At 33.8% G+C, this 27,455-nt stretch overlaps 1 pseudogene; it reads right to left on the bottom strand.

Annotated features, from left to right (window-relative positions):
* LOC122235764 overlaps positions 1-26,278 on the bottom strand; it is a 184,291-nt pseudogene extending 158,013 nt beyond the window's left edge.
* Between the last annotated feature and the right edge of the window lie 1,177 nt (positions 26,279-27,455).

Genomic DNA, 27,455 nt, shown 5'->3' with positions numbered 1-27,455 from the left:
GGAATGGGCACACATATTAAGAAGTGATTGACACGGTGGTGGTACAAATAAAATTGGCTGACATTTAGATAATTTGTTTTCTAACTAAAGAAAATGGAAACAGTTTGGAAATGAAGGAAATGTAATGTATAAATTGATTAAACAAGTTGAATGGGGTGGGTGAAATAAAGAATATGGGCTGGCTGTATAAATCCATTACAGAAAAACTAGTTTTAAAACCCCAAACAAAGAAACACTGTATATGCCATGATTATGCACCAAGCTTAAACACATGACTGGCAGAAATTTCATGTGAAACATTTTAATTGTCTAAATGCATAGCAAATCAGACTTCATTCTTAAAAATAATGATAGTAATTATTAAATATATTATTTCAGAGTGTTCATCTAGCAACAGGCAAAGATAAGTAGTCATGGTAGTTTATTAGAGTCCTAATGAAAAAACTCACAACACCCCTGTTATTTGCTCAACAGCCAAAGAATTCCTATGTGAATAAATACCTAAGAGTCACTCTTTTTGTAAGGTGTTATGATGGTGTTTTTAAAAAATTCTTTAACTTTATACATCTTACTCTTTTAATACTGAGATCACTTCGGCCATTAATAGTGTTATGAATTATAATATTTAAATTTTATTTACTATAGTTCATATTTGAAGTGTATAAATTTCTACATAATGATATTGAAATATTACCCCATCTTAATTCATCACAGGAAATGGTGAATTGATGTTGAACAAACATGATAAATTGTTAAATTTTAATTTCAGATTCTGTCTTTGCTGCAATCAAATTTGTATCCTGATCCAAGATGTTTTGCTTCATTCAGGTGAGTCCCTGCATTTTCACACAATTTAGTAATGCGCACAAATATAAACAAAGCCCGAAGCTCACATTAACCTAAAAACACTAACTCTCACTGGAGAATTTCCTGTGTATTACAAAATGACATATATTGCATTACTTAATTTATTCTTAAATTCAAGCCATTTTAGTACTTTCTTTTTAAATGTTTTGTAGGCAAATTAAACTCTTAAGAAAAATGTATTGGCTTTTCTTTTGAAAGAAGTAACCTAGAACAATTTGAAGAAAATTAGGAAGGTGAAAAGAAATGTAGAGAAAGACTATAGTATATAATACTATTATCAGTTGTCTCTGCTTAGTTTTTAACTTTCTATGACTGTAGAGATCAAGGTGTTTACTGATTGCTTAGTGTTAAAGCACTCATATACTTTCATTTTATTTTTATTCGTATATTAAAGATTTTTCCTTTATCCTTAAGACAGTTTAAAATGGTCTCCTACACATAATCCGAGATAGGTATCCATGTTACATATACACTTAATTTGCCAAGATTCCTCTAATTACTTTGCCATTGTGAAACCCATGAATTAAAACCTTTATTCTCTTTAAATTTTTTTTTTTTACATTTATTTATTTCTGAGAGACAAAGAGAGATAGCGCATGGGTGGGGGAGGGGCAGAGAGAGAGGGAGACACAGAATCCAAAGCGGGCTCCAGGCTCCGAGCTGTTAGCATAGGGCCCAAAGCGGGACTCCAACTCACAAACCAGGAGATCATGACCTGAGCCAAAGTGGGACGCTTAACCAACTGAGCCACCCAGGCCCCCCAACCTTTATTCTCTTTAAAGTAAGAGGATGAAGGTTACTTCCAATCTCAGATATCTGGCTAGGCAGAGAAGGTCATGTCCTTTCTTTTGTAAATGTAGTGTCTTGAATTAAAACAGACAAGCAGACAAACAAAAAGAATGGTAGGAATTGCCTATCCTGATCCAGGTTGCCATGACTGTCCATATTGGTGTATATGTCCTCAGATGCCATCATTTTTATGTCTAGGCATTGTTTTGAAAGAGGAATTTAATTTATGGAATCTCTAGTATGCAGAATATTAAAATGTATTCACAGTATATGTATATAATTACCCATTTAAATAAAAAAATAAATGGGTGATAAAGAAATGTAACAGGAGAAAAGTAAGATATTTTAGAGTCAGTGAAAAATGTACTAGTGAGGTAATAATAATTTTTATATTACTATATTAATTCATTCTGCTTATATCAGCAGCAGGTATAAAATCCAAAGCTTGCTTACTATCACACTGTAAGTATACTAAATAACACTTACTTTTGAAGAGTCTCAGTTGTCCTTTTTTTGGATTGTCCTATTTTTAGATTTAATTCATTATTATATATTAGAATATCCACCTTTATGGCCAAAATTATGGCAAAGAGCATGGGTAATAGCGGTAGTGGAAAATATTTAAATATTAGATGAAAGTACATCCCCTATTTTAAACCTATAGGATCCCAGGGAACCTGGCTGTCTCAGTTGATTAAGCGTAGACTTAGGCTCAAGTCAAGATCTCATGGTTTGTGAGTTTGAGCTCCACATGGGACTCTGTTCTGCCATCTTGGGATCCTCTGTCTTGCTCTCTCTGCCCCTTCCCTGCTTGTGTGCTCTCTCTTTCTCTCTCAAAAATAAAATAAACATTAAAAAAAAAAAAAAAGAAACTTTAGAGTATCCCAAGGAAGTATTTTGTATTGTAAATATTTTGAAAGTAACATACCATCCAAATACACTGCATTATAGATAAGCTAATTGTTTTTCTGGGTTAGAGAATTATTTCTGAGTATCCTCAACAACTCTCTTTTTCCTAAAAATATGTCTGAAAAATATGCTATGTTTTAAACAGAAAATATCATTACCAGCTGATACTCCCTTATAGTTTCATATTTCTGCCTTCCATTAATTTCACTTTACTCTTTGTATATGTTTGTTCTTAGAATTATGAAAAATCAGAAATACGAATTATTAATAGTTACTACTCAATTTTTCCCAAGATAATTTATCATTGATGCTTTTGCTCCCCTTGAAATCTTTCTAGAGTATTTACTAGCAACCAAATAGCAGCAGATACAATCATCTTCCTAAATAAATAAAGCAAAACAAAAAGTAAAATGTTCTAAGAATCTGCTAGCAGCCACACACCAAATTTGGTCACTCTGTTATTATTGCCATCTTCAATTCCTTCTTCAGTTATTACTTAACCATTTGCCATTTCTATAACCTATGTCCTATAACCATATTCAAAAGGCTAGATTTTGAATATGGTTCATAGATATATAGAACTATGAATTACAGCAAAATTAAGGACTATAAGAACAGGAATTTTGACCAATAGTACATTATTATTATTAATTCAGTCACTAACAAAAATAATGTCCCATAATACATGCATGTTTTAATAATTTTTTAAAGTTTATTTATTTATTTTGACACAGAGAGAGAGGAGAGAGAGACAGGGGAGGGGCAGAGAGAGAGGGAGAGAAAGAATCCCATGCAGGCTCTGCACTGTCAGTACAGAGCCCGACGTGGAGCTTGATCTCATGAACTGTGAGAGCATGACCTGAGTCAAAACCAAGAATTGGACGCTTAACCAACTGAGCTACCCAGGTGCCCAATAATTATTTTTCTCTTTTATGGATTAATGACTAAATATATATGTGTGTGTGTGTGTGTGTGTGTGTGTGTGTGTGTATACACACATATATATACGTGTGTGTGTGTGTGTGTGTGTGTGTGTATATATATATATACACGTATATATATATATATGTGTGTGTGTATATATATATATGGGCTCTGTCTCTCTCTCACAAAAATAAATAAACATTAAAAAATTAAAAAAAATAGAGCTTACAATAGAGAAGAAAAGAACTATTAAAATCCAATGTAGCTTTTTTTTTTTTTACTTTTAAAGGAGAGGTAAACACATACATAGAAATAAGTCATATGCAAAGTTAGATAACTGAGAAAATAAAATAGGAGGTAATAATTTTATATAATTTTAATTGAAAAAGTTCTAAGTTACTGTGGATCATGAAATAACCTCCAGGGAATAAGGCAAGTTTTTAAACAATGAGAGTGAGTTAGTATACATTTGAATGCTATCTCAAGGAATTTTCTTTTAAGTGACTAGATTTTAAGAGATTGTTTTACCCCAACCAAAGAAAGATTATATGCTTATAATTGCCTTGAAATCCAGTGAATCTGTATACAAAGTTTAGATTTGTTAATTTTCACTTTAGGAAATAAACTTTTTGTTATTGTGGATAACACATTTTCGTATGTGTATGTCCTTTTACACATAAACACACACATATAATAAACTGTTCATCAATGTTACTATTTATACATTTTCACACTTATTTCATATTTAAGTGAATTCTAGGCTTAACATAATTTGTAATTCAGTGCACGTCATTTTAAATAAATTGGTAAGCCTTCCACTGTCAGTCATAAGGAAGAATCATTCTTCAAACTTACTCTAAAATAATCAGCTTTTAGATAATTAAGACGTCATTTATGTATAGACACACACCCATAAGTACACATAGGTCTATAAGTCATGGTCCAAAGAAGGATTGGTGGTATATGAACTGGAACAACTTCTATTCAAGATAAATGTAGAAAACACTGATACTTTGGTGTTACCATGCTGGGCACACAGAGACAAAGCGTCTAATTATTGAACTGGGAATCAGTGAAAATTAAATGCACAAAGTAGCTTCTGAATAGGGCCTGAGATTGTGTAAGGCTTTGTAATGTAATGTGTTATTTGTGAGGAAGATTAATTGCACTCTCGAATCGCATAGTAATTAGATGATATAATGGATTAATAATAATTTTTCTTACAAAAACTCTGAAAGCATTTTGAGCTTCATAGGTTCTCTTGAATATCACCACACAGCGCTTAACAACGTGAATGGCTCTATGGCTGGTGCTATTGAATGAGCTTGCTTTTAGAAAAATATTGGATATTTTGATTGGGGCAAAAGTGAATATATTTTAAAGAAGCACCCTTATAGATGGTTTAAAATAACATCAGTGACCAAATGTATCTGACCTTTGAATGTCACAAAATGTCATTCTAATCTTGAAGCGTAGAATGAAAATAAAGTTTCACTTACCATGGTTTGAAAATGATGCATTTAGTTCTTTGCTTATATATTACCATCAACAGAACATCTAGTAAAAGTCTGTTTTTGTGTTAAACAAAAAGAACCACAATTGCTATTCTTTTAGTATAATGAATGTTAAATAATTTCATTGTATTGGGAGTTATCAAATATTGGATCCAAGGAGAGTATACTTTCATCGCCATTGCCTCATAGAGGTATATATACCATAACGAAATAGATCACTCAATTTTTATATATGTATGGATCATATATTTTGCATTGAACAACATTTTATTTAGTGAGAATAAGAACAAAGAACTGGAAAACAAGGCTTCAGATGAACTTAAAGTGCAGATGATAAAGAGAATAAAGCAAGACAAAACATGCATTGCATTATATTAAAGGATGTATGAGAATCTTAGACTGTCAGAGAGTAAATAATTATATACAGGGGGAATTCACTATAAAAGGAAATAGTTTGGAAACGCTGCAAATTGTTAGATATAATAGGTAGAAACCAACAAGCGTGTTGTGTGTTGGAGACAAACAAGTACAAGTGTTTAGGGAAAAAATTCAGTGCAAGGCTATTTTAAGAAAAATGGTGCAGAGCATGATTTAATAAAAAAAAAGGTGAAGGGAAAGCAAAGTGAATTTACCACTATACCGATAGTACCTACTGTATCCATAGTAAACCTTAGTACCATAGTAACCATAATACCTTGGGGGTTGTTCTTTACTATCACTAAAATCTTCATGCATCTTCCAAATCCACCCACCTAACATGTAACAGGTTTCCACTATCAGAATTAGGTTCATTACCGAGTTGTGAATCTGTAAACTCTTATCTTACAAGTTGCTCCAGGTTGTGTTTATATTTAAAATGGAATGGCTGTGATTATGAAGAGATTTGTATCATCTCACAAACCCATTGCTTTGTTTTCAGGGTTTAGATTTACTCTATGTCTTTTGTTTTGTTTTGTCTTTGTTTACAAAAATTTCCACAGTGTAACAATTTATACATTCTTATGTACTCACCAATTGGGTATCTGTAAAGCCAGTGTTGTCTTTAGGAAAATGTATCATTGTATCTTGCTCATGAATAATAACTTGAACAATTGTAGACAGAAATGGACCATAAGATGTTACAGTAGTAGACTGAGAAAAGGCACAGAGATCTGAAAAATTTACACTTTCCTGGGATTAGGGATTTTCTAAATTATCTATTGCTGTGTAATGAATTACTTCACTACTTAGCAACTTAAAACAGCAAATGCTTATTATATTAAAGTTTTTGTGGATCAGAAATCTGGTAATAGTTCAGTTGGGTTGTTCAGCCTCAGGTTCTCTGATGAGGTGGCATTTAAGATACTGGGTTTTCAGTCATGTCAGAGCTCAACTGGGGTTTAAGAATCTGCTTCCTGCTTCACTTCCATGATTGTTGGTAGGGCCGCTTACACAACATGGTAGCTTGCTTCCCTCAGAGCAGGTGATCAAAGAAAGAGAAAGAGAATCCAAGATGGAAGCTATGGTCTTTTTATAATACAATATTGGCAGTGACATACTATAATTTCTGTCAAATACCATTAGTATTTGTGACCATTAGTCACAAAGACTATCTCTGGTACAGTGTCAGAGTGAAGTAAACAAAGATATGAATAGCGACAGATGGGAATCATTGGGACCTTTGGAGACTGGTCGCTATACAGTGCAGAGAATTCTACACAACCAAAGACAATACCCCTTTCCCCTCCCAAGGAAACATTTGGCAACATTTGGAGATAATTTTGGTTGTCAGAACTGGGACTGTTGCCTCTGGTATCTAATGAGGAGGGCTGGAGATGCTGATGGACATCCTATAATACACAGGACTGGCCCCCAAAACTAATTTCTATCCCCACATGTCAATAATGCTGAGGTTATAAAACACTGTTGAGCCAAGCTAGAAAGTATATAGGAGGCTATTAATAAAAATGATTTGTGACATGCAAATTCTCTAAATGTTATTTGCATATGATATTCCATGGAAACCAATGAAGTAGATACACAAATAAAACAAGAGAGGAAAAAATAATACTAAAAATAAAGAAATAAAATGATCAGAGAGAAAAAAAAGATGTTTGTGTCAGGTCTTCTAAACTTCTGACAAATGAACTGAGAAAATATCTTTAAGAGTTGCATTAAGAACTGCTTTTATATAAACAAGAATATACCACTCACAAAGAAATATATTTTCCTGACATTTTGGTTTTTCTTTCCTCTTTTATCCAATAGTTAAGAATGTTCCCATCAAATCAGGAAGTGGCTTCTGTTTTTCTAATTTTATTAATACTATTTAGATTTATCACTGCCTAGCAGAGATTGCCATCTGCATGTTTCTAAATTATTTTAGAAATTATTTTATTATTTTATTTTAAATTTATTTAGAAAATTTTCCTTTGTTGTCTAATACGTGCTCAGTTTTATAATTTTATATTATATTAAAAGCATCTATTGTGTGTTCTTATTCTCTTTAGGATTATTTAATATTTGTTTTAAAACATCCATCAATTTTCTAAACTATCTTCTCAAAGAATCAACTTTGGCATTGTTATTTCATTCTGTTTAATTTTTGGTTTCTTGCTTCATTAATTTTTGTTTTTTATTGATTTTCTTTTTTTTTCATTAGTTGAATCTGTTATTGTTACTCTAAATTATTTAATTTATAAATTTTTCTTTGTATGTAATTAAACCAGGTGTCAGTGTTTGGTTTATGTTCTTTAGACCAAAGTGGTTACCATGTTCTTTAAGTCTTCTTCATTTTGAGTATTTTGTAATTTGTTTTATTTCCAATTACTAAGAGGACACGGTCACTCTTCAATATTTATTGTCCTTTTATATAAATTAGAATACTTTATTCATATATGTATTTTTGTTTACTTATTTATTTACATGCATTTTTGTGGTTCAGTTGTTATAAATTTATATTATTAAATTATCCTGATTCAATAAGTATTAATCATAATTTTTTATTAATGTTCTTTGCCTTAATGTTTATTCTTATCTTATGTTAACATAACTTTACCAAATTTCTCTTTGCCTAATTATATTTTCAGTTTGTTTTTTCACAATTTTTATAATCATTATGACTTAGTTGTGTCTTTGAAAAAGATACATTTATGTAGGCATGTGTGTATTTGTATATACACATATATAGATATATATTTAATATGCATTCTTTTCTTAGAAATATAGATATATGCATATTGTATATATGCAAATTATACATACTTATATATATTATATATATAATTCTTCTTTTAGTTTATAAGTATAGTCTATTTTTCATGTTAATTGATGTGTGTTTATTCACTCTCCTAATTTGAACATTCTATTTGTGTTTTCTATGGTATTCTTTTTCTAATTTTTCACTGTTTATTTGAATGATTTTTTTCCTGTTTCTTATTTCCATCTGTTGTTACAAGTGTGAAACACTATTAATGTTACTTAAGAGGATACTTTGCAAAAATTTCTGTGACTGTAGTTTAGAAAATCTGTAATTAATCATTTGTCTGGATGGTTAAAGAACTCTGGTGTGCTCCATCTCAGATTATCTCTTCCTAGAATCATGTCTATATTAACACCCTATTATTTTTTTCACTGTTTTCATTTCATGTCAGCTTTATAACTACAGGGTTATAGTGAAAATACTTTAATTATTCAACATTTATTTAGATTATCTACCCTCTCTTTGCTTACTTTTCCTTTCACATCTCAGAAATCTCTGTGATAATTTTTTTTCTTAAAATGTGAACTCTAGAATTTCCCATTAGACATTGTATTTTGAATGGGATATATTATTTCTTTGAAAAACTGCTTACTTGCTCTACCATTGAAAGTTACTTTTGTTGATTGTATAATTAGAGGTTGACAGTAATTTTCTATCAAAAATTTTGTGATATTTAGTAATTTTTTTGTCTTCCATTGTTGTTAAGAAATCCCTTAAATTTGGGATATTCATTTTAGTTAATTTAATTAGATATATCTATTTGGATAAATGGTTAGGCACTCCTAGCTGCCATGATTTTTTCTTTCTTTTATGTTCTCTATATTTTTGTCTCCTTTTGTAACTTGCTGGTTTTCTAGTACAAACTCAAGTGAGAGAAGTCCTGAAATTAAATATTTTCAGGATAGATGTTGATGTGTCATGCAAAGTGCAAAGGATGAGACAGATTTCCTTTGCCAGAGTTTGGGTGTGCTTTTTTTATGTAGGTTACACTGTATCTATATCTCTGTCTCTATCTTATGTATGTCTGTATGTCTATATCTATCTATCTATCTATCTATCTATCTATCTATCTATCTACCATTTGTATATTTAGGTTATAGACCTATGTGGCTTCAAGCTTTAGGGAGGGAGAGATGGAGATATCAGGAATTTACCCTTAAGGCAAAGGGTTTCAGTGTGTACCCAATATCCTTTATTTCATTTTTACACAAACATAAACCCAGATTTCTATTTGTGATGGCAAAGTACCTAAGTAAAAGAGTACATATCTCATCATTCTGTGATAGAGTTATTTAAAAAAATGTTCATTTGGTGCTATGATAAGATTTGGGGAATAGCCCTTTCACACTTGGCATACATTTTCTTTCTATTTGGAATACAATTGAAATGCCAGGATTTCAACTAGTCATATTTAGACCTTCTGGAAGGGTACTAAGTATTAAAATACTGACAAACACTAAAGATTGCTTTTGCCTAAGGCTCAGAAGACTACTTATACTGTTATATAATAATTGGTTGATGTCATTTTTTTTTTCCACCAGAACCTTCCAGATGTTGCTCCCTGTTTTTCTAGTTGGAATTTTTTCTAAAAAGATATGAATTGCAATTTTTATTTTTGTCACCTTCCAAGTAATATGTCTCTTTTTGGGGGGGGGTTATAGTAATTTTATTATTTTATGTTTTGATATACTTTTCTTTGTATTTATTCTCCTTGGGTTTTGTTGAGCTTTGTGGAAATGTTAATTTATAATTTTATGAAATTGAAAAGTATGGATTCTTTAATTGTCCAACAATTTTCTCTTCTGCTGGGTACTCTTGTTATTCTATTGTAATTATACGTTTTAGACAACTTGATGTTTTTCCTCACATAACTGAAACTATTTATTTTCTTAGCTAATTTTTTCCCTCTATTGTCAGTTTTTTTGTCCTGTCTTAAATTTCACAAAATTTTTCTTCTTTAGTATCTGATTTCCCTTCAGCCTACCTGGTAAATATACAATTTCAGATATTATATTTTTCAGCTCTAGAAGCTCAAATTGATGTTTTTATAATATCTGTTCTCAATATTTTTATGTTTTCATTTTTATCAATTAATATATATTCATAATAGTCCTCTTAGAGTGCTTGTCTGTTGATTCCATAATATTTGCCATTCCACTGCCTATTTTATTAATTAAATTTCTCTTGATTTTGGGTCATATAGACTTCTTCACATGTCCAGTAATTGTGTCAATTGTAGGACCATGTGATTTACATTGTTGAATGTTATATATAATATATATTTTCTAAATATATGTGTGTGTATATATGTATATATACGTATATATACACATATATATGTATATAAATTTAAATCATATGTGTGGATTTATTTTTGGTTGTTTTGTGGGGGATTTTGTTGTTGTTGTTTATCACATACTTAATTAACTTACAAATAAGCTTGACTCTTCAAAGTTCTTTAGGGCTGATCTGCAGTTACCTTTGCTCTAAGGCTGCGCTAGTCCTATTTTAAGGGTGTAACTTTTCTGGGATTTCTACAAAATTGTCTCTTGTGTTTAAAAATATCTCTTTTCTCTAGGTGGTTTGCTCTAGCGTTATGTGAGCATTGAATATTCTTCCACCTATAGCTTTCCTGTGGTTTTACATTCCCTGGTAGATTTTCTTTGACTGGGTTTATGGAATCTTGCCCTTTTCTTAGTATTTATCCTAAGGCAAAAGGAGCCTTTATGCATGTTTTGAAAATTTGGTCTCTGAGTTTCTTCCTTTTCTTTGGTACTCTGTCATTAACGTTTCAGCCTCTTCCACTTTCCTAAACTCCGATATACGTGTCCTTAAGTTGGCGAAATTACTGTGATGTTCTTGTGTTTGCCATCCCACAGAAGGTACTGTGTTCGGTAAAGAGTCTCCTCGTGCAGAATGCTCTGATGATATCAGAACTTACTTGATTCTCTTCTGTTAGAGATCACAGTCCAGTGACGCCCCTTATCCAGTGTCTGAAACAATTGCTCGTCCCATGTTTTAGGTGTCTATGGAGGTCGGATATGTCTGGTACCATTTACTCTTTATGGCTGAAACCATGCGATGGTTTTGCAAGTTATATGTTACGTTTTTGCTTTTTTTTTTTTTTTTTCAATTTTAACTCTCAGTTCTCAATTTATGGACATTCTCTAGTAATATGCTGAAAAATAGGGGCACGTGGGTGGCTCAGCCGGTTAAGCGTCTGACTTCGGCTCAGGTCATGATCTCACCATTTGTGAGTTGGAGCCCCACATCGGTCTCTGTGCTGACAGCTCGGAGCCTGGAGCCTGCTTTGGATTCTGTGTCTCCCTCTCTCTCTGTTCCCCCCCCCCCCCCCACACACACACTGTCTGTCTGTCTCTCTCTCAGAAATAAATAAACATTAATTTTTTTAATATGCTGAAAAATAGACCAATCTTTGAGGTTTATTAGTATTTGACTGTTGTACAGCTGTGTGATAGGTCAGGAACAAGTATTGTTCTTTTAATGTTAGTTGTTTTTGCATTTATAAATATAAGTCCTGCTTATTCCTTTTGTTTGATGATTGTTTTTTGAATCATCTGGCATGACAGAAATTATATAGCACTATATATGACTTTGAAGATCATACATCCGGTCGTTGTGGCACAAACACTAAAGGAAGTATTCTCATTAAAGTTTAGAAGGTACTTCCAAACCATAATCCTAGACATAGGATCTAGACTGTGAAAACCTGCTCCATCATCTATTTGCATCTGCCTTACATAAGCAAGTAGCATTGTCCTTTTAGTTTTGTTACAAATTGCCTAATAATGCCAATTTCTCTAGAATTCATCTTATATCTGGTGTTAAAGATCAACATGTTGGAAAGAACCAAATGTTAAGAACCATCATTAAAAAGATCAAACCTCAGGGGCACCTGGGTGGCTCAGTCAGTTAAGCGTTGGACTTTGGCTCGGGTATTGATCTTGCGGTCTGTGAGTTAGAGTCCGTGTTGGGCTCTGTGCTGACAGCCCAGTACCTGGAGCCTGCTTAGGATTCTGTGTCTCCAGTTCTCTCTGCCCCTCCCCTGCTTGTGCTCTGTCACTCTCTCCCTCAAAAATAAATAGACATTAAAAGAAAAATAAATAAAAAGTCACCCCCCAAATCAGCAAAGATAAAAATTGCCCAGGGGCGCCTGGGTGGCTCCGTCACTTGAGCGTTGCACATGATCTCGCGGTCCGTGAGTTCGAGCCCCGCGTCGGGCTCTGTGCTGACAGCTCAGATCCTGGAGCCTGTTTCAGATTCTGTGTCTCCCTCTCTCTCTGTCCCTCCCTGCTCATGCTCTGTCTCTCTCTCTCTCTCTCTCTGTCAAAAATAAATAAACATTAAAAAAAAATTTTTTTTAAATTGTCGGTAAAATAGAGAACAGAAGTGTAAAGGAACACAAAAGCCTGTAGCAGTCCATGGCTCCAGCGTAGAAGATTTCCTGCTCCAATGGTTTGGGTTACAGATTAACTTCTATTTTAGAATAAAGATATATAAAATTACAACTTTATGTTCCATATGTATTATTTATAAAACATTTTATGGGAAATGATTCACAAGCCTTTTTTTGTCCTTATGAATATATTCATTATATTTTACCAACTTTGTCCAAATTTCCAAACAATTTAATAGATTCTTTCCATCTTATTTTTGTAGGTATCATAATCTTACACAAGTAGTTTATTTTTCATCATGCAGTCTATGCTTATACCATGCTTCCAACTTTCTGTTTTAGAGTCTTTTATTTTGGAACAGGTGAACACTTTTTGTTTTAGGACAAAATTATACTCTCTTTTGTTTCTTTACAAACAAAATCACACTGGTGACCCTTGCATACATCTGCTTCTGCCTTTTACATTCCTTCAGAATGAGCACACATATTTACATAATGCAAATGCACTTACCCATCTTTTTACCTATTAATTTATGGTTATTTTATAATGTATTAAATACAAACAGGGATATTGTAATTATTTTTGTCTGGAATTGAAAATTATTTCTCAGTTAATTCAATGTAGTATTAGTTTGAGGACTTTAAGGATGTTGAGATAACAATTCAAATTAACATTGATTTTTACTTTATAACATTTTAAGAGATTTATAAGATTAGACATTTGAAAAAATCCATTGTGATAATTATATTTAGTTGGACATAGTTATATATATTTGTAGTATTAAACAATATATGTGAAAAGTGTTAATTTACTAGAGATCTAGAAAGTTTAAGCATGAGAAAAAACTTTAGGCATAGACAAAAAATATTATTGAGTTATAATTAGGGAGAAAGAGAGTTGTTTGCAAACAAATATTATTAGCTCACTGTAATTTTCTTAGAGATGGACCTTTTTTTTCCACTCAATTTGTAAGTATCTCTATTGATAGGTCAAGTATTTACAGACATTTTAAATCTTGCTTGTACATCCCAAGTATTCTAATCTCCTTCTTTCCAATAATTTTATTATTAGGTCATTAGCTTAAATCACAATTAAGACATTCTTTACAGGTTGATGTTTCAATGAAAAAGTTTACCCTAGAGTAATTAAAACAGTTAAAATATTAGTAATTACTTTCTGGGAGAATTTATGAAAAATCTTTCCTATGTTAACATTTTTCCATAATGGTAACTGAAATTTATAATTGTGCTTGAAATTATTCCATATAGAAAGATAAATACAAGAATGAGTACATTATCCAGCCAAGAGGAAGTGCAAGTTTATCAGCCAGTGAATCTGTAAGGAATTGACTGGTAGCCAAAAATGGAATATCACTTGAGAATGCCTTGGTACAAGAATCAGCATACTCCCAGAAAGTAGACTATATGGGAAGTAGCTCTCTTTCAAGGCAAAATTCTCTTATACAATAAAGAATAGAAACATTTTTGTAAGGTTTTAAAACGGTTCCTCAGATAGTTTATGCAAATGATACCAATCTCAGGGGAACTTCTTAAATTGGTATTCCTTCAGATGAATTCAGACTGATATATTGGCTCTTTGTCTGTTTTTTGACTTATGAATGTAGTCTGATAGATATATAGTGATGTAGCCAGTAATGTAGACAGATAGAATGGTTAGTAGAAAAGCAGTGTTCATACAGATATTCAGCTAGGAAAATAAGTATAATTATGATCATCCCACCAAAAAGCCATGGGGATCTTTATTCCTAAGATAAAGTAAATAAATTCAACACTAAAAGTCACAATGGCATATCCAAGGCTTTGACTCAGCATAGAGCATGTGATGAATAAATTGGTGTTGGCTAAGCTGAGATTTGCAAACATAAAACCTATTACTGAGTTTATGGTAGAGAGAATCATGGCCAAATCTTGTAGAACTTTCAATTATTTAGAAGCCCACCAGCCAATTGCCACAAAATTAAGTTTGTTTAGTGAAGCAGTAGAGAATATATACCAAGAGAACTGGGGAGTGTTTCATAAGAAAGGCATTTTGGGAAGATTACTTCAAGAATTTGATGAACTAGAGTCAGTCACTGAATGGTCTTGGCAGGGTGGATCAGTTTGCATCCTAAGGAACTGCTTGAACACTAAGTGGAATGCATGATGCTGAAGTGTTGATAGGCCAGTTTTCCTGTAGTATTCTAGAAACATGGGACTCAATGTGCTACTTAAATGAGTTTGAATTTAAGCATTTGTCTTACATTTCAGGCTAACTTTTTTTGTAAGTCGTAGTATATTTTGCAAGTTTTGATTGTTTCTGTATCAATTCTTATGTGTTTTATCCAACATTCTTATGCATTATGTAGTATAAGTTTCTTTCTTTTTCAGTATATGTCATGTCAAATATTGCTGGAAATGGAAATGTCACATTATTTTGAAAAAGGCAAAAGAAAAAAAAATAAATATATGAAAACTTTGCATTTATCTTTACTATCATGAAGTGCCCTGGTGACTGCTTTTAGGTGTATCCTCTTTCCTTACATCAAGGCATACTTGGATAAGTAGGATTCTTAATATCAACCAGAGGTAGATCATTTTTAAGTAAACATAACACTGAACATCCAGCATCCCTGATGCTAGAAAGGTTATTCCATATTGCATGGTGTCAGTGATTTTGCATATTTTTGAAAACTGTCTTGCTGTGCATTCAACCTAAAAATTGTTCTATTCTTGCCTAGGTTCAATCCAGAATAATATATATTTTCTACTTGAAAAGAGCATAGAGAGAGAAGTCATTATCAGATGTGGATAGGAAATGATTTTCTAGAACACATTTTCAAGAAAAGTAAAATTTACTGCATGAAACTATTCAATGTTTAATAGTTGTATAATAAATGGAAGATATACATAAATCTGAAATTTTATATTTTAGGCAAAGGTAATAACAATTTTCTATTCTTGGAATATCCATTCTATTAAAACTTGAGTCATTTGGACAACAGATTACATTTGCATTCAGAATTTTGGTGGTCATTAAAAGTATATTCTGTGACTGTCATCAATTATAGCAGATGATTATTTCTTCTTGAAGTGATCCAAATGACAGTTCTGATAGAGAGCTAAGAGGAAGGAACTTGATGGATTTATATCTGTGTGCGTGTGTTTGTGTGTGTGCGTGGGTGTGTGTGTGTATCGAGTATTTGCACATTAGATAAGACTGAGAAGGAAGTTCCCTTGGCTAATACCATCTGATCATTTGTGAGGTAGATGCTTGTCACAAGCCCCATTATTCTGTCTATAAATGACGTGGAAATGCTAAGCAAATAGTTATGATATGCATTTATAATAATAAATAAAAAACAAAACCAAACTTAACTAATGTCCCAGTTCAATTTACGATGCTTGATATAATTGAAATCCATGCATATCGGGGCGCCTGGGTGGCTCAGTCAGTTGAATGACTGACTTCGGCTCAGATCATGATCTCATGGTCTGGTCCATGAGTTCGAGCCCCACATCAGGCTCCGTGCTGACAGCTCAGAGCCCGGAGCCTGCTTCAGATTCTGTGTCTCCCTCTCTCTCTGCCCTTCCCCCTCTTGCACTCTGTCTCTCTCTCTCTCAAAAATAAATAAACATTATTAAAAAAAAAAAAAGAAAGAAATCCATGCATATCAAAAATTCAGATATGTATTTGTAACTCTGCATTTCTCTAAGAAATATACTAGGGAATAAGCTATAATTTATTCATTAGAACATAAGAGAAACAATTGAAAGTAGAGTCATTTATTGTTTTTAGGATTATGCTTTTATGTTTATTTCTTGAACATTTTTTATTACCTATAACACAAAATAAACACCGGACTTACAGATAGAAAATATTAGAATCAACAATAATGAACTTCCCAATAATTAATAAGGCACTTTAAAATTAACACATGATAAACTTAAACATGTGTGTGACAAATTCATGTTTTATTAAACTTAGGTGCACCAAAGAAACACAAAAATTTGAATTGAAGTTGCACACACACCAAAAAAGAGAGAAAGCTCATAATGAGAACCTGTACTGGGAGAGATAAGCTCAAATATGGAGGGGAAAACAGTCTGGATTCCTTTGAACACTTGTTTCTCTTCAGTTTCTAATTGACACTCTGAGGTACATTTCACCAAACTGACTAATGTGCTATAGAACAGAAAGTAAGAGTGCAAAATAAATTTTTCCTGATTATGTCAAAATTAAAAATAGCATTTTAAAAAACTGCCCTGTGTGTCTGCCAGTTGCAAAATGTCAGCTTCAATACGGCACATTGGATAAAAAAAGAGAAAATAATGGCACAAAGCAATGGCTTGACAAACGGGAAAAATAACCATTTGATATAAAAATGCTGTTGCTCATTTTTAAAATACACGGCATCATCCATCCAGTATTGTTACCTACAATCTAATTTTCAGTGTCTCTATTAAATTTCTGAAGTTAACATGTGAAATGTATATTCTTAAAGGCAGGTATAATAATTATACTTAATACCTCCATGGTTGTTTAAAACATCATTCCAGCTGTTTGTAATAAGGTTTGGTGATCATTTAGTTTGCATTCGTTAAATGATGTAGAGGCTGACAAGAGAGACTGATTTTAGCTTTGTGATTTTTATATATCCAAATTAGAGAAGTTAAATCAGTAACTGAGATGGTTTATCATACCACAATGATTTCACAGACGTATTTTGTAGAAAATATATGCTATTATTAATGCACATTGTGTTTTTATTATATATGGCCAAGTTATAAATGACATTAATATGTTTTATTAATACATTTAATAAAAGGTATTAAATGTCACGTTTAAGACGTTAATAAGTTTTTGGGTGCCAAACTTATCTACTGAATATTGATTTTACATATTTTCCAAAGTGTAAGTTTTGGGAGGTGTTTCAGAGATGTAAATTAGTTACTTAGAACAGCTTCTGAAGGAGAGAGAGAGAAAGAACATTACATTATGATTCCCAATTCTTTTCAATAATTTATATTTACACAGCAGAGCATGTAAACTTGTTTCAATGAATGATTAATATAAATGAAGAGGGAGGTTAAAAGAAGAAGGGATGTTAAAAAGCACAGTATCAGATTGGTGCATATTTTATAAATATTCTAATATACATTCTAACTTTTGGAAATAAAAAAATATATTTACTCTCAAGTAGTGCCTCAAGGTTTACAGAAATGTTCACTGGAAAAGCAAGAGCCTCTCTATGTTAGCTAATTATGTACTTTTTGATTTTTCTTCAACTTTGCTACAAGGCATCCTCTTTGAAATTACCTCTATAAAAATCTTCCTCTCTGTCTTATGTGACGCCAATACATAGACTGTCTATCTCATCACCAGATCATTTATTTATTTTCTCATTCAACAAACATGTATTTGGTGTTTCAAAAAGGCTTGACCTCATGCCAAGAAGTACAAAGGTGAATAAGGTAGATGCAGATATCAGTATCAAAAATTCACATCTTCACCTGCTAGGTACAAAGTCCACTAAGCTAAAGACCACTAGAATTGCTTCTGTTTCCGAGAAAGAACATGACATTCATTTCACATTTATTATGTGATCGGTAGTAAGTGAGGAGATTTACAAATAAATTATCTCATTTAATCTCCAAAACATCCTGTTGGCTAGTTGTTGTTAGCCACAGTCTCAGCTGAGGAAACCAAAACCCAGAGACATAAAACAGTGTTCCCAATGTCCTCAGGTTGGCAAGTAGTGGACTCAATACAAATTCTGTTTCAAACCCATGTCAAACACAACTTCAGGGGCGCCTGGGTGGCTCAGTCGGTTAAGCCGCCGACTTTGGCTCAGGTCATGATCTCGCGGTCCGTGAGTTCGAGCCCCACGTCAGGCTCTGTGCTGACAGCTCAGAGCCTGGAGCCTGTTTCAGATTCTGTGTCTCCCTCTCCCTGACCCTCCCCCGTTCATGCTCTGTCTCTCTCTGTCTCAAAAATAAATAAACATTAACAAAAAATTAAAAAAAAAAAACAAAAAACACAACTTCATTAGATCCAGAATCAATATAAGATGGTGGTCTGTTATTCTTTATTTGGCAGATAATTTCAGCCAAATTATAACTTCTCTGAGATTTCCTTTTTAAAAATTATTCTCCCCTCACCTCCTAGCTATCGTGAGAAAAAATATAAATAAGTTATCTAAACTTTAGAGACCAAACAAATTAAACGTTCCATTTACCTGGAATAATATCAGCTTATTATTCTATGGCTATAAACGTGTTCATCTCTTCTCGTCATAAAGTTCTTGGAGGGGAGGCCAAACCTCAGCAAGCTCATGGGGAGAAGCATATGAATTAAAGCAGACCCCCCAAGGTTTCTCCAGATTTGAAGATTTATGAGAAGGATTACTCAGACTCAACTGAGTTTGCTTACACTTTATTTTATTACTGAGCCAACCAGCAAGCAGTGCAAAGGAGAAGATCAAAGATAGATGTGGTTGGAGTAAGTGAAACCTTACAGTGCTCTCCTTTACATCATTAAAATTTGTGATAGCAGCAGATACATAAAGTGAAGAATATGCCAGTTCAGAGGAGCCCAGGAGCCCAGTGACTTTTATTTTGCTTTAAATTGAAGTGGGTTGTTTTAACCCTCCATGTTTACTGTATTGCCATAAATAGAATTTCACTTTATATGTGCTCACCTGCTCTTGGTTTACTTTATGCTTCACCATTGAGCTTGCTCAAGACTTCAATGCAGCTAGCAGGATGCAGGCTGTCCCAGTTCAGATAAGTGATATAGCTGCTGGAATGTAGCAGAGAGGAGCCAAGTAGATAAGGAGCGTGAGTGACTCCAGAGTGAAAGAGTAAGGAGGTTGCAGTGGGTTGCCTCAAGAACTGGCAGGTGCCTGAGCAGAGAGGCAGATGCTTGGGGTGTAGGGGCAGTAAGGAAGAGAGGCACACAGCAGACACTCTTCTATCTACAGGTAAGCCAAAGACAAATCGGAGTGTCCTGAACTCAACGGATGACCTTCCAAGGCACCCGGCAGAGCTAAGCCAGGGCACATGAACTCAGTGATGGGAAAGATTCCCAGAAGCCAGGCAGCTAAAATGGTTCAATCAAGAATTTTCCAAGTTAATACAAAGATTAAGACCCGGAGTTGGAAAATGAGGTTAAAGCAGGACAGGGAAGAACAATGCCATGTGTGCACAATTGTCAAAATAAAATCCAGCCAAAAAACAGGGTGTTTTATTGTTATGTATTCTTTTATTTCTCATTAACGCACATGGGTATTATGAGTGGGAAAGCATTAACTAACTTGTTAATGATTAATATATTAGTCTTTATAATCTAATACTCTTCATCTCAATGTGCCTTTTCATTTTTCATAGGTAGGCAGGCCCTAAGAAAGGCATTAATCATTTGTATTAAATGAGAAAGTTTTTAGTCCGAAAGATGGAAATACATGCTCAGAAAGTTGCTATATATATTTTTTTTATAAAGTGGGAGTGGGAAGTCAGAGTTATTTCAGAAGGAACAGTGGTTGTATCTGTTGAAGGTATATTTTGTGTTCATATTTGCCTTATCATACTTTTGTATGTAATGAGGCTGCCATTAAATAAAGGTTCAATGCTACCTCCTCAGACAATTGTCTGCAGTTTGATGCAAACCCCACTCAGAGAAGTGAAGATATGTCATGGTCATATATCATGCCCCCGACTTGCTAGAATTCCACCGAAAGGAAATTAGAATGAATAGTTTATATATTACAGTTGTATATAATATATTTGGAGAGCTAGAAAGATACATTAATGGGGTAGATAATGCTTACATAAGTGATTACTTTTGCTAGGCACCTTTTGAGCATTTAGCACACATAATTATAGACATGCACACATATATTCATACACATATATTTTTCAACATTTAATGTACATACAACTTTGTGGCATACATGGTTTTATTTTATTTTTTTAAGTTTCTTTTATTTATTTTGAGAGAGAAGTAGAGAGCAAGCAGAGGAGGGACAGAGAGAAAGGGAGACAGAATCCCAAGCAGCTCCGCACTGTCTGCACAGAGCCCGATGCAGGGCTCGAACCCACAAACCGTGAGATCATGACCTGAGCTGAGATCAAGAGTCAGACGCTTAACTGACTGAGCCACCCAGGTGTCCCTGTTATCTTTATTTTAAATATGAGAAACTGAGGTGCAGGGAAATTATGTTCCCTGCCCAGAGGCAAACAGCTAATTAGTGGTAGAATTGTTATTTAATCATTGTCTGTGTGGCTCCATAAACTTGTTCTAAACCAACACCTTATGCTGCTTTTTCTTAGATATGGATAGATCTACAGATGCAGATAAAACTCAAAGTATAAAACATAAATGTCCATACGAGACAGAAATATTCCAGTACCACCCCCCCAACTTACTACATTATGTAGGACAGTCAAGAAAAGATGGCTCAGAGGGAGACACAAAAGGAAACTCAAAAAGAATATGTAAAAAAGGTGTGAGGGCTGAAGTGGGGGGGAAATAGATATTTCAAAAAATAAATGGTTGAATTTATATGTGTGTGTATTCACATGCACACATATAACAGATTTTAATAAAATTTATGGTTTTAGGGAATTTACCAAAAAATATTAATTTCTTTCTGTTATACATTCCATTGAATAGATGATATCAAAGCTATGTATGTGTTTAATATCTTGGTCCTATGTCAAAACTTTTATAAGATATAAAAAGTGATATCTAATTTTTAATTACATTCAAGACAGAAGAACGTATGCTCTTAATAAAGGTATGTGTATTCAAACTGTGAAATCACTCGGAGTTTTGTACTATTCCCAGACGTTTATGGAACAGCAGTTGCTTACATTTTATGATTTTGTTTTTATTGGTTCAGGAGAATTTTCCCACCATTTTATAGAAGATCATTTAAAATGTATGATACTAACTTAAGGCTTTCCCATTTCTTTGGAGATTGGAAAATACATGTTCTTTTATACATATTTTACTGCATAATTACTATTTTTATATACACCAGGAGAACGAGCAAAACAAGTTTATTTTATTTACCACTGTATATCCACTAGCACTGATCCTGGCAATAAATATTGAATTAAGTAAGTTAATCAAGTATAGTTGAAGGGCGAAAAAGTACAGGAATAAACAGTGTACCTAGATTTTCATTGTGAAGGGAGTAGATGCCCTAATTATGAGAGCTATTAGTATCCATTTAGGCTGATTCTTACCCATACTTACTAACAATCATTTAGCATGACACAAAAAAGAAAGCAATTACACATTTGCTTACCAATTTATTTATACTCTAAATAGAAAAATAGAACGTGAAATTTCAAAGTATTTGACAAATTAAGACTTCTATGTGGCATATCTTGTGAAGAATACAAAAAAGCCAGCTATACTAATGGAATATACATTTTAAATTATGATCTAACTATAAGAGGAAATATTTTATAAAAGAACTAAAGTGAAAACTGAAGGAAGTTAAAGCAACATACTTTTGCATTTTTAATTTAAATGTAATGAAATATAAATATAATGATATTACTGGATATTTTAATTATTCCCATTAGAGGTTCTAATTTTCCAGTAGGTTTAAGATAATGATGATAAAGGAACAAAAGAAAACTTTAGAGTGGAAAATAAAGGCACATATATTCTACAGCTAAAAATAGGTAAAATTCAAGTGGATTGTTAAAACATGTCAAAGTCCTCTTTTATGTTTTATTATTAATAACTCAACCCACTTGAATGAATACCTCTATATACATGATATATGAGCAGTTTCATCACATACTTTCTCCCGATGAGAGCTAAAAGTTACAAAGATAGCTTTTGCTTTAGAACTTCTAGAACTTTGCTTTTCGTGGGTTTTAGCTCTGCTTAACAAGCTTATTCCATCTCCACAGACTCCCAGCCATTGCCCCATTAGCCTCACATCTGGCAGGCTTTTCCCCTTTGTGCTGCCTTGGTTTCTTTGATTGCTTCATTTGGGCATAAAATCAGGCCAGTGCTACTGTCATTGCTCAGGAAACTCCTGTCTCATCCCACTACCGGGGCTGATGGGCTGATATCAGTGCAAAGGAGAGGCCACTGCCCTACTGGAACAGAAAGAGAGGTGAAAAATGTGTCTTTGCTCTTCCTTCATGTTTTAATGTAGAAAGTACTCCTCCCTCCCACCAAATCTATAATATATATAATGTGTTATATAAGATAGATCAAAGGGAAGTCTTCTTTGGAGGAGGTTTTCACATAATTAATCTCAAAAGCATTTCAAAAAAACCCAAATTATTTCATCTTCACAGCTATGTCAAGCTTCCTCCATCCATATTCCTATGACATGAATATCTATACCATCCATTTAGGGAGCCAAGTTAGAAAATATCTTCCAAGTATCTTCCTTGGCTGCTTTCCAATAAAATTATTCCCTTTGTTAAAATGATATACTATTTATTATAATTAAAATTAAAATTAAATCTTAAGGGACTCTTAGGTGACTTAGTGGGTTGAGCTTCTGACTCTTGATGGGTTCAGGTAGTAATCTTGTGGTCAGGGATCAAGCCCCACATTGGGCTCTGTGCTGAGTGTGGAGCCTGCTTGTGATTCTCTCCCTCCCTCTCTCTGCCCCTTCTCTGCTCACACACTCTCTCTCAAAATAAATAAACATTAAAAAATAATTCTTGGGGCACCTGGGTGGCTCAGTCGGTTGAGCCTCCGACTTCGGCTCAGGTCATGATCTCGCAGTTTGTGAGTTCGAGCCCCGCATCAGGCTCTGTGCTGACAGCTCAGAGCCTGGAGCTTGCTTCAGATTCTGTGTCTCTCCATCTCTTGGCCCCTCCCCTGCTCGTGTCTGTGTCTCTCTGTCTCTCAATAATGAATAAACGTTAAAAAAAATTAAAAAAAAATAATTCTTACATTTTCTGCACTAGTCTGTATATTTTTTATGAAAAGTCAGTGTAATTCCTCTAGAGACTAGTTCTCAAACTTCAGTGTTTTGGGCCCTGTATAATTACTGTCTCTGCTCTGTTTTCACTGTAAAACGACTTTCTTTTTATTAATTTAAAACAGTTGCACAGGAATGAATGGGAAATAAGCCATTTGTAATAAGTGAAATTTAACCATAGCATAATGTCCTTACTCTTAGCTGCAGAATGCTCTGATTCTCCTTTTGAGGGGTAGTAAATGTCAGTGTTATGTTAAGTACTTTTTCCTTACTGATATAACCAGAAATACTGAAAAAAATCTAAAAAGTGACCAAGTTTCGGTTTATGAAGTTAAATGTTTTGCAGTTTCTCTGCATTTGCAACAATTTAAATTCTTGCTCCTCTTCAGAGAATGTTATCCCACACTCTGTGCTTCAATACAGACAAGACACCTGTTTTGTATTAAGGATTATATCCATAAAGCATTGAATTAGACTGCTAGTTTTATTGACTTAATTACAGTTTTGAAATGTCCTAGAGTAGAGCTTACATATACACACAGTCTGAAGGTAGGCATTAAGAGTCTAATGTGTTACCTCTTATTTATGAAGGGATCCATATATTCTGTATCTTTCTGTTTTCATGTGCATGGCTTTAATTTTTAAGGCCATATCATGATCCATAACAGTTTCTGGAATTCATTCACATCATCTGTCATGGACAGCAGAAATGAGAAAGGAAAGACAGCCCCCCACCCCCAAGGCAACTTCCTTTCAGCATCTTTGGACTTCCAGACAAGGTGTTTGTTTATGTCTCATTGACTAGAAAGTATAGTCATATGGCCACTCCTACTTGAAAGGATGAATGGGAAGTATCCTTTGGGCTAAGTGCAACCTCCAAATAATATCATTGTTAAGATACCAAGAAACAGAGGTCAATGGCTGCAACTAATGTTATCTAACCCCGTAATAACTCCTGGCAGGGCCTAACCATATTTTAAAAAATAAACCCACTAATGTATAACAAAATAGCACATTATGTCTAAAATGGAAATTTATCCTGTGAATCCAAGGTTGGTTTAAAATTAGAAAATCAATTTAATTGATCACATGTAAGCATTAACACATATATATGTTAATGTTATGTTAATATATAAAGTTGATATGTTAAAGTTTCCCAATCTTGTAAAGAACATGTAAAAGGTGCCATGCAAGCATCAGACTTAGTGGTGAATATTCGAAAGCATGCATCCCCTTGAGATGCGGAATAAGACAATTATGTCCACTATCATCAATTCAGTTCCAAGGTGTTTTGGACAATCGATTCAATACAGTTAAACAAGTAAATGTTATAAAGTTTGAAAAGAAATAAAGGAGAAAGTATCCATAGATACATTATTACAGTTAATAAGAACTTGAGCAAGATTAGTGGTACAAAATCAACATATACACTTCAGTATTATGCCAGCAAAGTTTTAGAAAGTGGAAATTTATTTTTAAAATACATTTTATTTTTATTTTTTTATTTTTTTCATCATTGAGTTTTTATTTGTTGTTCTGAGGATCAGTACAGACAATTCAGTTTGTACATAATTCTTAACGTACGCACCAAAAACCTAAAAAAACCATGTAGTTGTGGTTCTTTTCTCAAAGTTATTCCAGTGACCTCCCAGCTTAAAATTTGGAGGCAAATTTCCCTTAACGGTATATCAAGTACCGGTATCTTCAAATGTTGATATGCTGTTACACTGTTAAGTCCCATTAATTCACAATTTAATGTCATATACGCTACATACTCAAATTTTCAATCTCGCACAGCACATTAACAAAGTTACTAGGAAACTGGACTACCACGACCAAGATGTTACAGAATGCACAAAATTCTGACAGGGAGAGAGCCAAGATCAAGGAGTGGTTTTCTTTAGCAAACAATTCTACCAAAAACAACATGGGAATAGAAGTAATTTAAAATGTTCAAGACATATTAAATGCACAACTGACTCCAAATTGCCATTTAGTATGCTTGGTATTATAGGATATAAAAACTACCCCATCTATGGAATGTTAAGCTGACACCCAAGACGATCAAAGCCTCCCATATTCAATATCCCACTATTTTCTGGTTGTACCAAAAAAAAAACAACCAGCAAATGATTTCACCTCTTAAAAAAAAGCATTTACCCTTAAAAAATGGGATGAGGTAGGATTCCCTCCTTCTTAAAAATGTTTCTAGAGCTACTAAAAAACTTGCATTTACAAAATAGTTGATAAAAATATTCCTCTGGATTGTACAAGAAGGGAGACAGGGACCACTGGTAAGACATGGGATATGATACTTATCAGACTTGGCTTCTTTCTCTCTGCTTCATCAGAGGCTGGACTCTCCTCGTTTTTTGTTTCTCCGTTTTCTGCAGTTGTCTTCTTTTGTTTCTTTGTTAGGCACTTCAACCTGTTTTCCCTTTGCTCCCCTTTTCCCCTTTGTTTGCACTTCTTTGTCTGAAGATTTCTCCTTTCCCGCCGCCTTTTGTGACTTCGCTTCCACTTTTGCAGAAGCAGGTTTAGCTGACAACCTCCCCGACCTCCTCTTGGGCTCCTCCTTCGCCGCCCCCTCGGCGGAGCTGACCTTCCTCTTGGGCATCGTGGCGGCGGGGCGGTCGCATGCCGGGTGCCTGCGGGCCGCACACCCAGAGCCTTCGCGAAGCTGGGCTGCCTCTACATTTTATTTTTAATTTTTAAATTTTAATTATTATTTCTTTTGAGAAAGACAGAGCGTGTGAGCAGGGTAGGGGCAGAGAGGGAAGGAAAGACATCCAGTCTCAAGCAAGCCCTACATTTTTAATTACTCTCAGCAAGAGTTCTAAAGCTATGGCAAAGATTGGGCTATTTCATTGGTGTTCATATCAAGAGTCTTTTGATGAAAATGAAAATGGTTAGATAAAGCATTGAAAATAATACAAAAAAAGGATCTGGATCTGTCTCTGAGAAAATTGAGAATATGGAGTGAATGCTTCAGTTAATGGATGAAAGAAAAGCATATGACTCAGAAAGAAGGAGCCAAATGGAGAAGATTGGATTCTTGTTATTGATGGAGAGCTGAAGTGAGTAATCATGGAATCTTGCTTAATGGTTCCTTGAATTGTAATGAATTTAGGTCTGCTCTCCACAAAGCCCTGGGTAATTTGTTCTCTTATTTGACTAATGCATGCTTTCTTACTTTACCTGCCCATACCCTACCTCACTCTTGAAGTAGCTGTGGAAGAGTATATGTTTAGCAATAGCACATATTTAAAAGAGTCTATGCCTTTAGTATGGTTGTTTGGGAAATAGAATTTATCCAAAAACAGAGAATTTGAACTTGATTATGGCATTACTATAAGGTGAAAAATACGATTTCTGTACTCAACATGGGGTGGAAGTTGAATTACTTACCACAGGCATTAGTGGAACAACTTAAAAATCCTATATATTCTCTTATTACGCAGGAGTGTGGTCACGGAGATAAAAAAATGACAACTACAACTGTGCACCCTAGAAAGCAGGGCAAAATAATTCAAGATTGACCTCAGAGTGCTCTCCCTAGGAGTTCTTACCAGCTAAAAATGCAGCATGGTGGGTGTTAGCCCTCATCAGGTTGGCAATCATATTTATAACCTAGAGACTCACATGCAAAAAGGAAACAAAAAGTAGCCTATCAGTAGAGTAACGCATAAGGTTCATAAGATTCACTAGTCTTATCACATACTCCACTGTACAAGTGTGTGGTAAAGCGCCAGCCAGGGTCATCATATTAAGTGGCTACCATGCTGCCTGGCAGTATTTCTGAAATTTTGATCTTTACCAAAAGATGGCAC

Source organism: Panthera tigris, chromosome F3 (genome assembly GCF_018350195.1).
Source record: "Panthera tigris isolate Pti1 chromosome F3, P.tigris_Pti1_mat1.1, whole genome shotgun sequence".
Taxonomy (NCBI): domain Eukaryota; kingdom Metazoa; phylum Chordata; class Mammalia; order Carnivora; family Felidae; genus Panthera; species Panthera tigris.
The sequence above is the reverse complement of the archived record's forward strand: the minus strand, read 5'-3'. Positions and strand labels throughout refer to the sequence as shown.